Here is a 13,095-nt window from a genome sequence, read left to right as displayed (position 1 = left end):
GAAAGAACATATACTCTATGTTTCCTTGGTATCATTAAGGTACAAATCTACTGGTAAATTGCTTATTGACTGGAAATATTTTGAAACCACAAAGTCTGAAGAGATACAAGAGGTTTAATTGTTTTTTTAATAGTCTTTTTTAACTCTACCATTTACTACTTAGTTTTTGTAGTCATTTAATATATGTATTTAACTGATAATCAGCAATACAATAAAGTGATTTCCACAATACAAACCACTTGTTTTATTTGCTTGTGTAAATATAAAATATTCCCACATATACAGTGTATTTACGTACTTTTCTTTATAGTTTCTATTACTTCATTAATAGTCTGTATATTAACTGCTGATAAAAATAATCTGTAAATTATCACTCTGCTGAATACATATTTGCATAAACAAATTAAAATAGATAATTTCCATTCTCTGTAACCCTCAAATAAAAGTAAGAAATTTTATTATACTTCTATAACTGGAAAACATTTAACTGATAAATTATAGAATCTTAAATTGAGCTTGAATTAATTTAATTGGAATACATATATATTTTCATCTATGTTCACGGAAAACAACTACTAGGAATCAATTCAATTCAGGACTAGCTCCAAATATAAGATGTAACCACAATCTAGGGCTTAGCTTCAAGAGTTAGAAGTAACTGTAATTTTAGTTTTAAAAATTAGAAGCAAATTTAATACAAGAATGGCCTTGTGGGTTAAAATTGAATTTTCTTCATGGGTAAAATCATGGATTTAAAAGTAAATAATGGAATGACAGTATCAAGAATATTGTGCAAATGATTTCTAACTTCTAAATTTAACTTAGGGAGAGAAAAAATTCTTCAAATTTCCAGTTAAGAATTACTTAGCATTATTCTATGTTTAAGTTGTGTAAATAAAGATTAACTACAAATACACTAGAGAAAAAAATTAATTATGGTTAAAATGGAAATTTATGGAAAGTTATTTGTACCACCTGATAAAATGTCTCAAAAACATAAAACATCTTCCTGAGCCAAGCAGACTGCCCATATAAAGTATATAGAAAAGTGTGTGTGTGTATAAACCTCAGTCACAGATAATGTATGTTTATTGAACCTTTTTAAATTACTTATTTGATAATAAAATGTTTCACTCTAGACCAAACACAAGCAGTTTATTAAAACTAAAACTGTCCAAAATGCCAAAACACTTAATACACTGAAAGATTACCTTTAATTTAAAAATAGCAGTCAAGATAAGCAGATAAAAATTACTCATTGTTCATAAGACAATATCTATGAAATATATCTAGTTTAAATTACATTTTTTAAAAAGACTCCAACATATAGAAGGATAAACTTACATGCACACAAACACCAGAAACCATAGCTTCTTTACACAAAACCTTGATAAAGGTCAAGTTTCCTTACAGCTTATAAAAACTTTTTCTCATGAGAATATTATACTTTGACAAGCTAAACTTTAAAGTGTTGAATTACAAGAAGTATGACATAAAATATTAATATCAAATGGCAAAGTTTTAAAATAGAGAAAGAATGAAACTAAGTACATTTTTCATCTCTTTAATATCAATTTGTCCTGTAAGCCATGCAGGCCTCAAGATTGTAAGCTGAAAAACATGACAACATAAAATATTATCTTTTATTCCTGCAATACTGTAATATTTTGAGTAAACTATTCACTTTAACTTTCATTATTAATAACCCAAAGACTTGCAAACTGACTGCATCTTGAAATGGACAATGTAAAACCAAAAATCTAACATACAAAAAGAATAGCTCATGGAGTCTAGTTTGAATGGCATTCTTTTAAAAAGGTTCAGACATATAGAAGCATAAACTCAGACACACACACACACACACGAATACATCATTATTTCTTCACTATCACATATATCTTGTAACTAACATTTAACACAATTATTAAAATATCTGGGAAAATTACAGGAGATGGTTAAATAAGATATGACTAAATATATTTTCAGGATCCAATGATCATTTTCTACAGTGATTAATGAAATATAAATGGAAATTATACAACATATTACCAACATAAAATATTTAGTACTGGGAAACCAAAATAGCAGTATGAGCTTCTTCTGAACATATGCATGTTTAATCTAAAGGACACTACTACTACTATTGCATTTGGTGATATTCCATGGGATAAACAGTAGTAGTCCAATACTAAGAACAATAAATATAAAACCTTCCAGCTCAGAAGAATGTGAGATTGTACCTTGTGCACAAAATAAACTGGCAACAAACCCTACTACATTAAAACAAGAAATGTGCATTATATATAGGTAAGAGATTAAAACAAGAAATGTGCATTATATATAGGTAAGAGATATATGTTCTGAAATTTGATGCTACACGACTATATTTAGTACCATGAAAAAGTTTGTTTTATGGCAAATTTATTGAGGAATCTTACTACTACCAACTCTTAATTTTGAACTTTCAGCCAAAAGTAAGGCAACTGACTGGCAGCACCCATCACTATTTTTGGCTATTCTTCTATAACAAATAGTGGAGTTGACTATTACTTGTATAACATGTTTCAATCTGGTGATAAAATAATTTCAAACAACAGTATAACTATTTGACATGACACATTTAGAAATGATTTCTTAAAGAACAAAAGCCCTATTTAACATATTACTGTTGTATATGTCTATCAAGATACAACAACAGGAATTAAAACTTAAAAAATATTAGAAAGTGTAAAAATTGAATATATAAAGATTAAGTTTATTGAATTATTTTTTGGGGATAGCTTCTTAATCAGAGAGGCAAAAATTCAATTTTTAAATTTTTACAGTAGTACCAGAATATATAAACATCAAAATTACCATATTTACATACATTTCTATTTTATTTGTACTATATAGAGGCTTTATAAACCTAGTAATTTGTGTTGTTACACTTGTGTTTTCCTACTTTTCCTCAATGCCAATCTATCATGAAGTGTATGATTTAAGGAATAGTCCATAATCAAGAACGTCACACTAAAAACTGAAATACAAGAAAGCTTTAAGTTAAATTCATGATGACAAACTTTAAATTGCATGTTTTGATAAGTTATATTGCCATATTCTACAATTCTCACTACATTATAATCAGTAAAACATTATGATAGATAAGAAAGAATTACAAAATATCCAAGATTTAAGAAACATTAAAAGTTTAGATTTCAATAAAAAACAGCCTTCAATTAGATGACTACATCAATTTCTGGAAAATAAAAACTTTGTGAAAAGCACTACATGTGTGGAAAAACAAAGCTATATGAAACATATTTGAGCAAAACTGCTTTCTTAGACTTTAATAGAGTAACTCATAAGGTGTATTTACAGACTTATTTCTCTTGAATGACTGAGTATTACTAACAAGTACAAATCCTTCCATTATACTAGCACAACTATTTGTAGCTTTCTAAAATAAAAATACAACAGGGAAATTATGTCAAATGTTCTTTAAATTTACTAAATTTTATTACAGTTATCATGCAATGAAAAAAATCACTATTAACAGCTTTCATCACAGCAATAAATTAGACACTTTTCTCCTATAACTCTTAACATTAATTTCCTTAAGAAAAAAAATACCAGGGTTTCATTAAAAGTTGGGTAACCCAACAGTTCTGTTAAAGGATCAGAAAAAGGAGGGATCAGCAAAAATACTAATAATTAAAAATCAAACTAGTCTTACTACTTATAAATGGAGGTACAAAAGTATATAGTTAAATAATATACATTATGACAAAAAAATAGCTCTGGTTATTTTACCTTAATTAATTTTTACATGACAGGAGCTACTTAAAAATGCTAACAGTCTTAAATGTTTATAAAGTTATAAAACCACAGGACATACAAGTTCCAATATCACATAATAATACCAAGTAGCAAAGGTCAAGGCAGCTTTAATGACTTTACTTCTTCATAAAAGTAACAAAATAATTATTCATAAAGTAACTGGAATTATTTTAAAAACTGTTTATATATGGGATGTTTGTAAGTTTGTAAAATACATATACTGAATAATGTGTACAATTTTCTTCACAGTTTATGTATTTTGAAAAGCTGCTACAATGGAACAAGGTAATAGTTAAATATAGAAATGAAAAGTTTGGAGATTTCAGTATAAAAACTTGTCTAGAAGATTATGTAATAAAAAACAACAATTAGCCATTACATTTATGAAGTATTATAGATATCAAAAGAACTAATAGCATCATTAACCACTGGAACTGGATTGTTATGTATATTTGATAACAAAATAAACAGTACAAGAAATCTTAGAGTACAAGTTTTTTTCACATACAATTTATAGTTTCACACACCTTGCACATAATTATGCAATCATGGAGTTTATATTTTCATGACATTCAACTAATATTAACAAAAGTACTAGTTGCTAAATACATTTTGCACAACAATTATATCAAAGAGTCACACTTTTCAATACTGACCATACTATAGTCATTTATAAAACTGTGATGCATAAAAATTATTTCACAGTAGCACTGGTGTTTACTGCAAGGCTATCTTATTTTAAATTAATGAATATATTTATATTCTGATGATTAAATATTTTTCACTAAGAAGTTACAAGCAATTTTGAGATACATTTATAACTAAGGACCACATACCACCTTCAAAAGTTTTCTGAAGTACAGGGAACCTTAGTTTATTAGAATTTTTGACTGACTTCTGAACCTGGTAAAATGTAGTTGACTAGAAACTTAACATTTTCTTAAATTGAAAATGTATTTTTAATAAAACGTACCTCTTCTCACACTACATCTATTACTTGACTGCCAGGGTTTATTCTTTTGCTGATCTGAGCATTGGTCTGATTTTTACTTGCTTGCTATAATCCTTCATATTCCACTTTATTGAATTGGGTAATATTTGTCTTGTGACACTAAATTTATGTCAATGTGCCATCTAACCTGGTTCTGTATATAGGCACCTCATTCAGAAACCATTATCACTTTGTTGAGACTGAATCAATGTGCAGTCTGCAACATCAATTCATGGGTGGAAGGGAAAGGCAGTAGAATACATTTTCAATTTAAGAAAATGTTAACTTCCAAAACATACTTCTGCTGATGCTACAGCTGGAACCTCACACTGAGAATGTAGCAGGGTTAGTGAGGGTATTATACATACAGAAAGCACCTGCATAGATCATGGGTGTGTCAGTAGAAGACTGGCACCTACTGGGGAAACTATAATACATTGAGAACAGGTATGCTTTTCACCCAGAACTTAATTCATGTACTGTGCATGAAAATTTACACAATTTATCATCACTGGTGATCAGGACTTTTTTCCAAGAATGTATGAAATTCACTCTAATACTCTAGATGAAAAGCTATTGTTCACCACCCCAACTTGTAGAAAGTGGCATGGTAAGTATTTCCCACCTCCATTAGTAATATCTGGGTGGGGTTAATGCCTGTTGGGGAGTGCTTGGAAACAATACAATAGGGAAAACAAGTTTTCAAATTTTTAAAGGCAAACCTAATTTATTCAATCCAATGATCAGCAAGGAAGGGGCAGGTTCCCCCTCTGCATTACTCATGATAGTTTAGTAATACCAACCATTTAACCTCTAGGTGGTCTTATAGAACATTTCATTGCTACAAAGGTTGTTGCAACCTAGATAAAGTATATTAAATTAGTGATTGTTAGTGCATAATTCAATTTATAAAATCACATCTGTCTGGGCAACACTTTTCACAGAATGGGATCCTGAAAAACAAGGTAAGGGACCCTGAAAGATGAAGAAGAGACAAGTGTAGGAATGAAAATCCTCATTCTCTGTATAATCTAGTGGAAGTGGTTAACTATGGAAAGGTGGTTGATAAGGCTACATTATACAGGGTGATTGTGGAACAGGTAAAACCCTTGCCAAAGCACCATATCAAAAAAACAAATTATGTTTGGTACTTCTAATCAAAGTTGGTTCAACCTTCTTTCAATACACAATTGTAGATATAATTGTCATTTCCACAGATAAATATCTGTTGGTGGACTAAGCAGAGATGAAATGGATACATGGTAACCTCAAAAATTAAAACCCAGTAACAGTAGTTGATGTTCCAATGAATGGCCAATCCACCAATCATTAGTGTTTCAAAATAAGAACCAATCCAACAGCAAACCTTGTAATGCAGCATCTATTATGTTGGAAGAATCTGTTTGGGTGGAGACAACTAATGCAGTCATCATCTGTGGAACACAGTAAGTTAGTACAGTGAAATGATAGGAATGATCTAGAAAAAGGAGATCCAAAGTTTGAAAACAAGGAAGTGTCCTCTAATGGGAAATGTAAAACCCACTGTAGAATTACTGGAGTCAAGCCTGACAATTTTTCAATTAATAAGCCCAAACCATAAGGCATTGCTCTTTTAAAGAGCAAGAAGGACTAAAATGTTATATGGGTAAGCCATGTCATCTATGCATACACTGTGGAATTCCTGACTGTTGAGATATGTACCCCATCCCTGAAGTGAGAAATTTGCAGTGAGATGGATCTCTGGATAAGGAACCCATATCTTAGTATTGTCCCTGAAGACTGAAGAATGATCCTGAATAGGGAAACAGGGAAATATAGGTAATCAATGTTTATGATCCCTTGTTCACATAAATACCACTGAAAAGACCTCTTCTGTGTTTGTTCCACAGGCATAAGGGATTTGAATGATGCCCACATTCTCTAAAGAGAAATAACTATCTGGCAGAGGGTGAAGGAGAGGTAAGAGTCAGATTTGCTGTTCCATAGTATGGAACTAGATGGAAGTCATTCAAGCTCCATTGAGATATATAATGAAATAAAAATACCCAGAATGAGGACATATCAAGTTGGAGAAACAATAGATCTCAATGCTCTGATAATGATGCCTGCCTTGGTTGTTTTTGAAAGTAGAATTCAAGTGTGATGTTCTGATAATTGATGAGATGGTGAAAGCAATAACCAGTCATTTATTGAATGGTGTATGCACAGGGCTAGAGAATACAGATGATAAGAAAAGGATCATATGATTCATCTGAACCCATATTCTGCTGATGATAGTCTGAACATTAACCCAAAAATGTACTTGATGTTTGTGCAAAAAAAAATAGTGATAGTAGCAGGATACCATCATTATGGCAATGTACAGATAGTAGTTGACTTCACTGAAGTTGGACATCCACAATCCTAGTTAAAGGTGCAAACTCAGAACCAGGAATGAGTCACCTGTGAACCTAGGAAATCTAGGAGCTTTTATATATGAAAAAGAGTGATGATTGGACACCAGTCTCCTGTTTTCTTAGGCCCAACAACCAATAAGAATAAATCCCTAGGAAAACTAGCACAACTCTCTCTCTCTGTACACCCAGATCAAAGAATGTGTGGGAGATGAAATTCTACAGGTTGGGTAGACAATGGTGGTGAAAATGTGAAATATATGACTAATCCTGACTCATGGATCTGTAGTGGCTATGTATCTGTGATTAAGCTTACCACACATCCAGCAGTTCTTGGAGCCAGGTTCCCACAGATCCAAAAGTCAACAAATAATCACTGATTCCATTGGCAACATTCCAACCAAGCAGCAGAACCCTTGAATATGTACAGAATCTACCCTGTTTACCAATGTACTGAGGGGCTAATGTCAGGGTTCAGGATACCCAAATAGGGGTTTGAAATACGACCCCCTATATAAGCCAACAATCAAACCAACATGCATTCTAACAATGGTTCCAGTTTGTTATCAATGAGTTGATTATTCTGAAAATCTTCCAACAATGTTTAGTGTTAGGAAAACAACATATTGGATGCTAAGAGTTATAAGTTCATAGACCCACTTCAGTCTCACCAGGGAGACAATGACCTTATCAAATTAAGTACTAATTCCATCTTAAAACCCCTAATTTTGAGAAAAAGATGTATTACTTGAGTTTTGGAAAATGCTTTCCATGTGGTATTGGTGGACAAATTCATGTAGTTCTGACAACTGTGGTAATTTAAAGAAATAGCTGCCCTTTAACCTCACTGAGTAATAATCCTCTCTGCATTAACTGTGTCAATGGATATAAAGAAAGCTAAACATTCACTTCTAGACCTTTCAGCTATCAAGTAAGCTGCAGTTTCAAGAAAAACTGGGGAAAGACCCAAAACATCCTACTCCCAATAGATCAACTGAAGAAAATAATCAAGAGAAAATTATCCCAATGTGACCTCATTCTTTACTTTTAAAGACTTTTCTTTGGAACAAGATTTTGTCATATATATTTGTTTTGTTGGAGCAAAGGAACATTGGCCTATCTGCTCTGTGTTCACTATGGAGAACTGAGCCCCAGGTCTCAGTTTTATACATTCATAAACTTACCATTGTCCCACAAGAGGATTAAAAACTCAAGACAATAATAGAAAGTGTAGGAAAATGTGAATCAATCTCAAGAATGTCCAGGATTGCCATCAATTGCAGCATCAGTGTTACAAGAGAAATGCAACAAAACCAAACATGTCTCTATCTCAATATGCAGTAGACCACTTACAGTCTCAACCAAGAGTGACCTCTTCACCAATCAAAAACACTTTTCTTTTTCAGAAAAATCCATTACATAACATAAAGAATACCTAAAGGATCTCTGAATGATTTTAGTACAAAGAAACCCATTACTGATGATATGCCGAGAAAGTAATAACATTATTTGAATGAGGTGCTTGTATACAATACCAAGACATATATTGCCAAGAGCAATTAAGTGGGGTATAAAAGACTGGAGCAAGAGAGAAAAAATCGGACCAATACTTTGATGGGCAGTAGCTGTATGTACATTTTGGAGCTTTCAATAACACTATTTAAACAAATGTCATCACTGGTATAACAAGTTGTGAGAACTTAAATTTGTACTCTGTTAATTGCTTTATGTTAATTTGTATAAAATTATCAGCTTTAAAATATTAAGTTGTGGCTTCGTTATTTATTTAAGATGCTAATGATCATTACTGCTTGATATATAAAGGAATCTTCAAAGCAAGTTAATTTCTTCAGAGAACAATTTTTTTCTACATTTTTTTTCCATAAAAGTATAATGATAAATCAAACAAGGTCTGTCAAACTAGCATACAAATATTTCAGGCTGAGTTACAATATTTATATAAAGTTTATTTTATAAAGATACACTTTCTTTTCTTCCTGTCTATTTTTATTAGGTAAGCAACAAAGAATATGTTTTACAAGGATTCAGTTGCTTCTTCTTGAGATTATTACACTGTGACATAAAAAGATTACTGGCAGTTTCTGTAATGCATCAGAATTAAAGCAGAGAAGTGTGATCAATGAGATGGTAACATCTTTTTCCGTGATAAATCTAAAATAATGATCAAATACAAGTAGAAAGATAAAATCTAAATTTAGCAGAGAGATATCCATGTAATGAAGTTCAGAGCTTCTACACTGGTGAAACTAGCCCAAAGGTGAGGCATGAGAACTTGAACCATATCAGTCTAAAAGAAAAAGAAGGAAATTCTGTAACTAGATGAAAAATATTTATGAAATGTTAAGAAAGGAAACTTCTTGAAAAATGTTTCTGAATAAATCTAAATACATTTGTTATAAAGCATAAATAATATGTACATTGAATACAATTAAGAAATCTACAATAATAAATCAATACCTACTTTTGAGATACAAGTCATTTATACATCATTAATTCTATTGTGTAAAGGCCATGTCATTGCATTTGTTGACTTGCATTCAAAATTTTATTGAATTACTATTTTTAGAAATTATGTTAATAACTTTGGGTATAAAAACTGTAGATTATAATTCAAATTTTAGTACTATACATTAATTAATTTCTTAAGTTAGAAGTAAACATTAAAAGAATACATCTAAATACTGCTTTTTGTCAGTCACAGAATGTTGAATACAGTACTAGTTCAAATTGGATAATTTTATGTCAAAATATTAAGTCTATAGTTTCATACAAATTAGGAACTCAAATTACATATATTAACAAGGTAGCATATAAAATAAGAACCTCATATCTTTTTATTTTGCTGAGATATGGTTTATGTACCAAATCAAACAAAGTGGCATTGTTAACCTCTTTTCACTTTTGGAAAGGGTCTCTTATGTATACTTACTTTAAAATATGACTTGTGAATAACCAAATGACAACTTAGAATGTCTCCCTAATGGTTTTTCAGCCATTCAAATCTGTTATAAGGCTTCCTTGTTCTTTCAACCCAAGATTTCAAGGAGTTTAGTCATGTCTTTAGTTTGCATGAAGTTTTATACTTTATAAATTCTAAATAAATTTTGGTTACTGATCTTACTAAATTGTAGTGGAATTCTAGAGAATTTCACATTTTTTTTAACCTAAATATAGGCTGGTTATAAAATGTTTATCAAACTTCATTAAGCAGCTACAAAGTTCAAAGGTCATAGCTAAAAGAGATAACTGTTTGCTTTACTTCTTTATTTACTCTTCTATATTTTAAAAAAGTTTAGTAACTTATTTCTAAATAGTAATAATTTATATACATACTTAACAAACAATAACTGAAATATAACTGAAAATTACAAAATGTTACTAATCTACCAAAACACAGCCAAGACATGGTCACTTTGTAAAGACTTAAGGTCATTTTTATATTACTGGAGATGGTAACACGAGTGTATGTGAGCCGTGTCAATGCAAGTTCAGTAATGTTAGCTAGGCATGACTGTAAGGTCTGTATAATAAAAATAGTAAATATATATAAATGTATAATGTTATAAGGTTAAGCTATTTATTATAAACGTTTGTGTTCTTGAGTAGTCATTCCAGAATGAAACAACATAATTTATATTTATTTCCTAATTTTTCATGGTGGTTATGAGGTCAGTCAAATTTACAGACACATTGTTAGGGCAGAAAAAATAACAGAAAAAATACCTCTTACTAAAAACATACTTTTGAATTGTATTTAGGAGTTTTAGAGATTACACAAATAATATGTGACATTTTTAGGATGAAGAATAATGTTTTAATCATAACATGAAAATCATGTTGCACTCAGACTAGTATTGAAATATTCAATGTTTTCACAAACAAATCTTTAGTAAAAGTACTTAATTACAAAAACCTGATTTGTTTTGTGTACAAAACACTTCCTATCTTTACTAAAAGTCGACCAAATGTTCTTTTAGTACACACACTGCATTAAAAGTTATAGTATAAATAATTAACATTTGCAAATGTGTATACAAACTCGTATATTATACAAAGCTTGTCATGAAAGGGTTAATTTTGTTTGAAGTGTTAGAGCTTATTAAACAATTTAATATATGATAAACAATAATTCTTTCATTTGTATTTTACAAAAACTCATAACCTGTTAGTAATCCACTACATATTAAAATCTCAAATGAATACAAAACTTTAGGAATAATTAAATTACTTATGTAACTGAATTTAAGGTTTTCACACACATGAACCAGAAAAATTATTCACTCAATCCATGTACAAAGAATTATACAATCTATATGTCTTGTATAACACAATTACATACAACTACAGTAAATGATTTTAAAATATTTAAATTATGATTATTCATATGTACTATAATAACATGTGTGTGTATATATATATATATATATATATACATTTTAAAAAATTAACTTATTTTAAAACTAATAAGTGATTTGTAAAAAACAACTAAAATGGAAAGAGAGCTTGCTAGTATAATAATCTACAAATATAAAATATACTTCATAAAAACAAACTGTAACAGCAACATGAAAAGAAACAACAGTAATTAAAAAAAGCACAATAATAATAATAATAATTATACATATTATGCATAAGCACCATTTCCAGCAAAAACATTCAGTCAATGCACCCATCAACAAGTAATGAAATAAATTTATACTAATAAATTAATCACTGAATGAATCATACTTCAGTTAAGCTTTAAAGCTAAAAAATCAGTAACTTTTATTCAAATGATAAGGGAAAAAATGAACACACTATTATATTTTATCATAAGTTTTTTAACAGCTGCAGCCAAAACTTATTTCTATATGTTAGTCCTAATGATAAAGTCATATATCATTCTGTTTACAGGCCATGTATGATTGAGAATTAGATGATAAAGAAATATAGATAAACACGTATCTCAACTAAATATTTGTACTCATAAACCATTGTGTGTTTCTTTATCGTTATCTACTGAACTGTATACCCATTAAAAATAAACAAATATAGATTACTACATTAAAGTGCATGCATTTTTGCAAGCTTTTTTTCTCTTTAATTTTAATTGTTTACATATTAATAGAAAAATTGGAAATACCTTTTATTCATATGTTATCAAACTGTCTTTCAGATGTATGTCATAACTGTGAAGCTATTATTTTATATAGCTTCAAACTGAAACTTATTTTTAACAATAAATAACTAAAAAACCATTATTTAACTTTGGCATTTAAAAATTCATATCCATGCTTTAAATTAGAACTTATGACTGAAAAACAGCATATACAGTTTTGCTTTAAAAAACATACAAAACGCTTTGCTTTGAGTCAATAATATGATGTAACCATAACTGATGAAGCAATTTCTTATAAACCATACATCATCTTAGTAAATAGAGTTTTTTTTTTAAAATAGAAAAACTGGAAATATGATGATTGGTTTGTTTTGAATTTCATGGAAAGGTACATGAGAGCTATCTGCACTAGCTGCTCCTAATTTTGCAGAGTAAGACTAGAGAGAACCCACTGCTATCTCGTAGGCTACTTTTTTGCCAACAAATAAAAGTATTGGCCATCATATTATAATATCCCCATGGTTGAATGGGAGAATATATTTGATGTGAATGGAATTTGAACCCATAGCCCTCAGATTAAGAGTCGAGTGGCTTTACCTGGGATGCTGTATTTAAGGTATTTAATGTTAATCTTAACTTTATCTTTTTTATTAGTCAAGACTAGTATGATATTTTAACTTGTGTTTTTAGTTAGTGCCAACATACATTTTAGCATCTATGCTAACTATTTTGTCATGACAGACATCAGGCTCTGATAATATTCTAAAAATTTG

At 30.0% G+C, this 13,095-nt stretch overlaps 1 protein-coding gene and 1 long non-coding RNA gene across 17 annotated transcripts in view; one reads left to right on the top strand and one right to left on the bottom strand.

The window, feature by feature from the left end:
* Window positions 1-1,139: 1,139 nt before the first annotated feature.
* LOC143245024 (uncharacterized) lies at window positions 1,140-3,538 on the top strand. Its single transcript, XR_013025434.1, has 2 exons — window positions 1,140-2,307; window positions 2,345-3,538. It is a non-coding gene; the product is annotated as an uncharacterized LOC143245024 (long non-coding RNA).
* Window positions 3,539-9,149: 5,611 nt separating this feature from the next.
* LOC143245023 (E3 ubiquitin-protein ligase LRSAM1-like) overlaps window positions 9,150-13,095 on the bottom strand; it is a 161,205-nt gene continuing 157,259 nt past the window's right edge. For all 16 annotated transcript variants that reach the window (XM_076490782.1, XM_076490787.1, XM_076490789.1 and 13 more), the window contains one exon: window positions 9,150-9,511. The gene's annotated coding sequence lies outside the window, so the exon portion shown is untranslated. The remainder of the gene's footprint in view (window positions 9,512-13,095) is intronic.

The sequence above is a fragment of the Tachypleus tridentatus genome, chromosome 2 (genome assembly GCF_004210375.1).
Source record: "Tachypleus tridentatus isolate NWPU-2018 chromosome 2, ASM421037v1, whole genome shotgun sequence".
Taxonomy (NCBI): domain Eukaryota; kingdom Metazoa; phylum Arthropoda; class Merostomata; order Xiphosura; family Limulidae; genus Tachypleus; species Tachypleus tridentatus.
The sequence above is the reverse complement of the archived record's forward strand: the minus strand, read 5'-3'. Positions and strand labels throughout refer to the sequence as shown.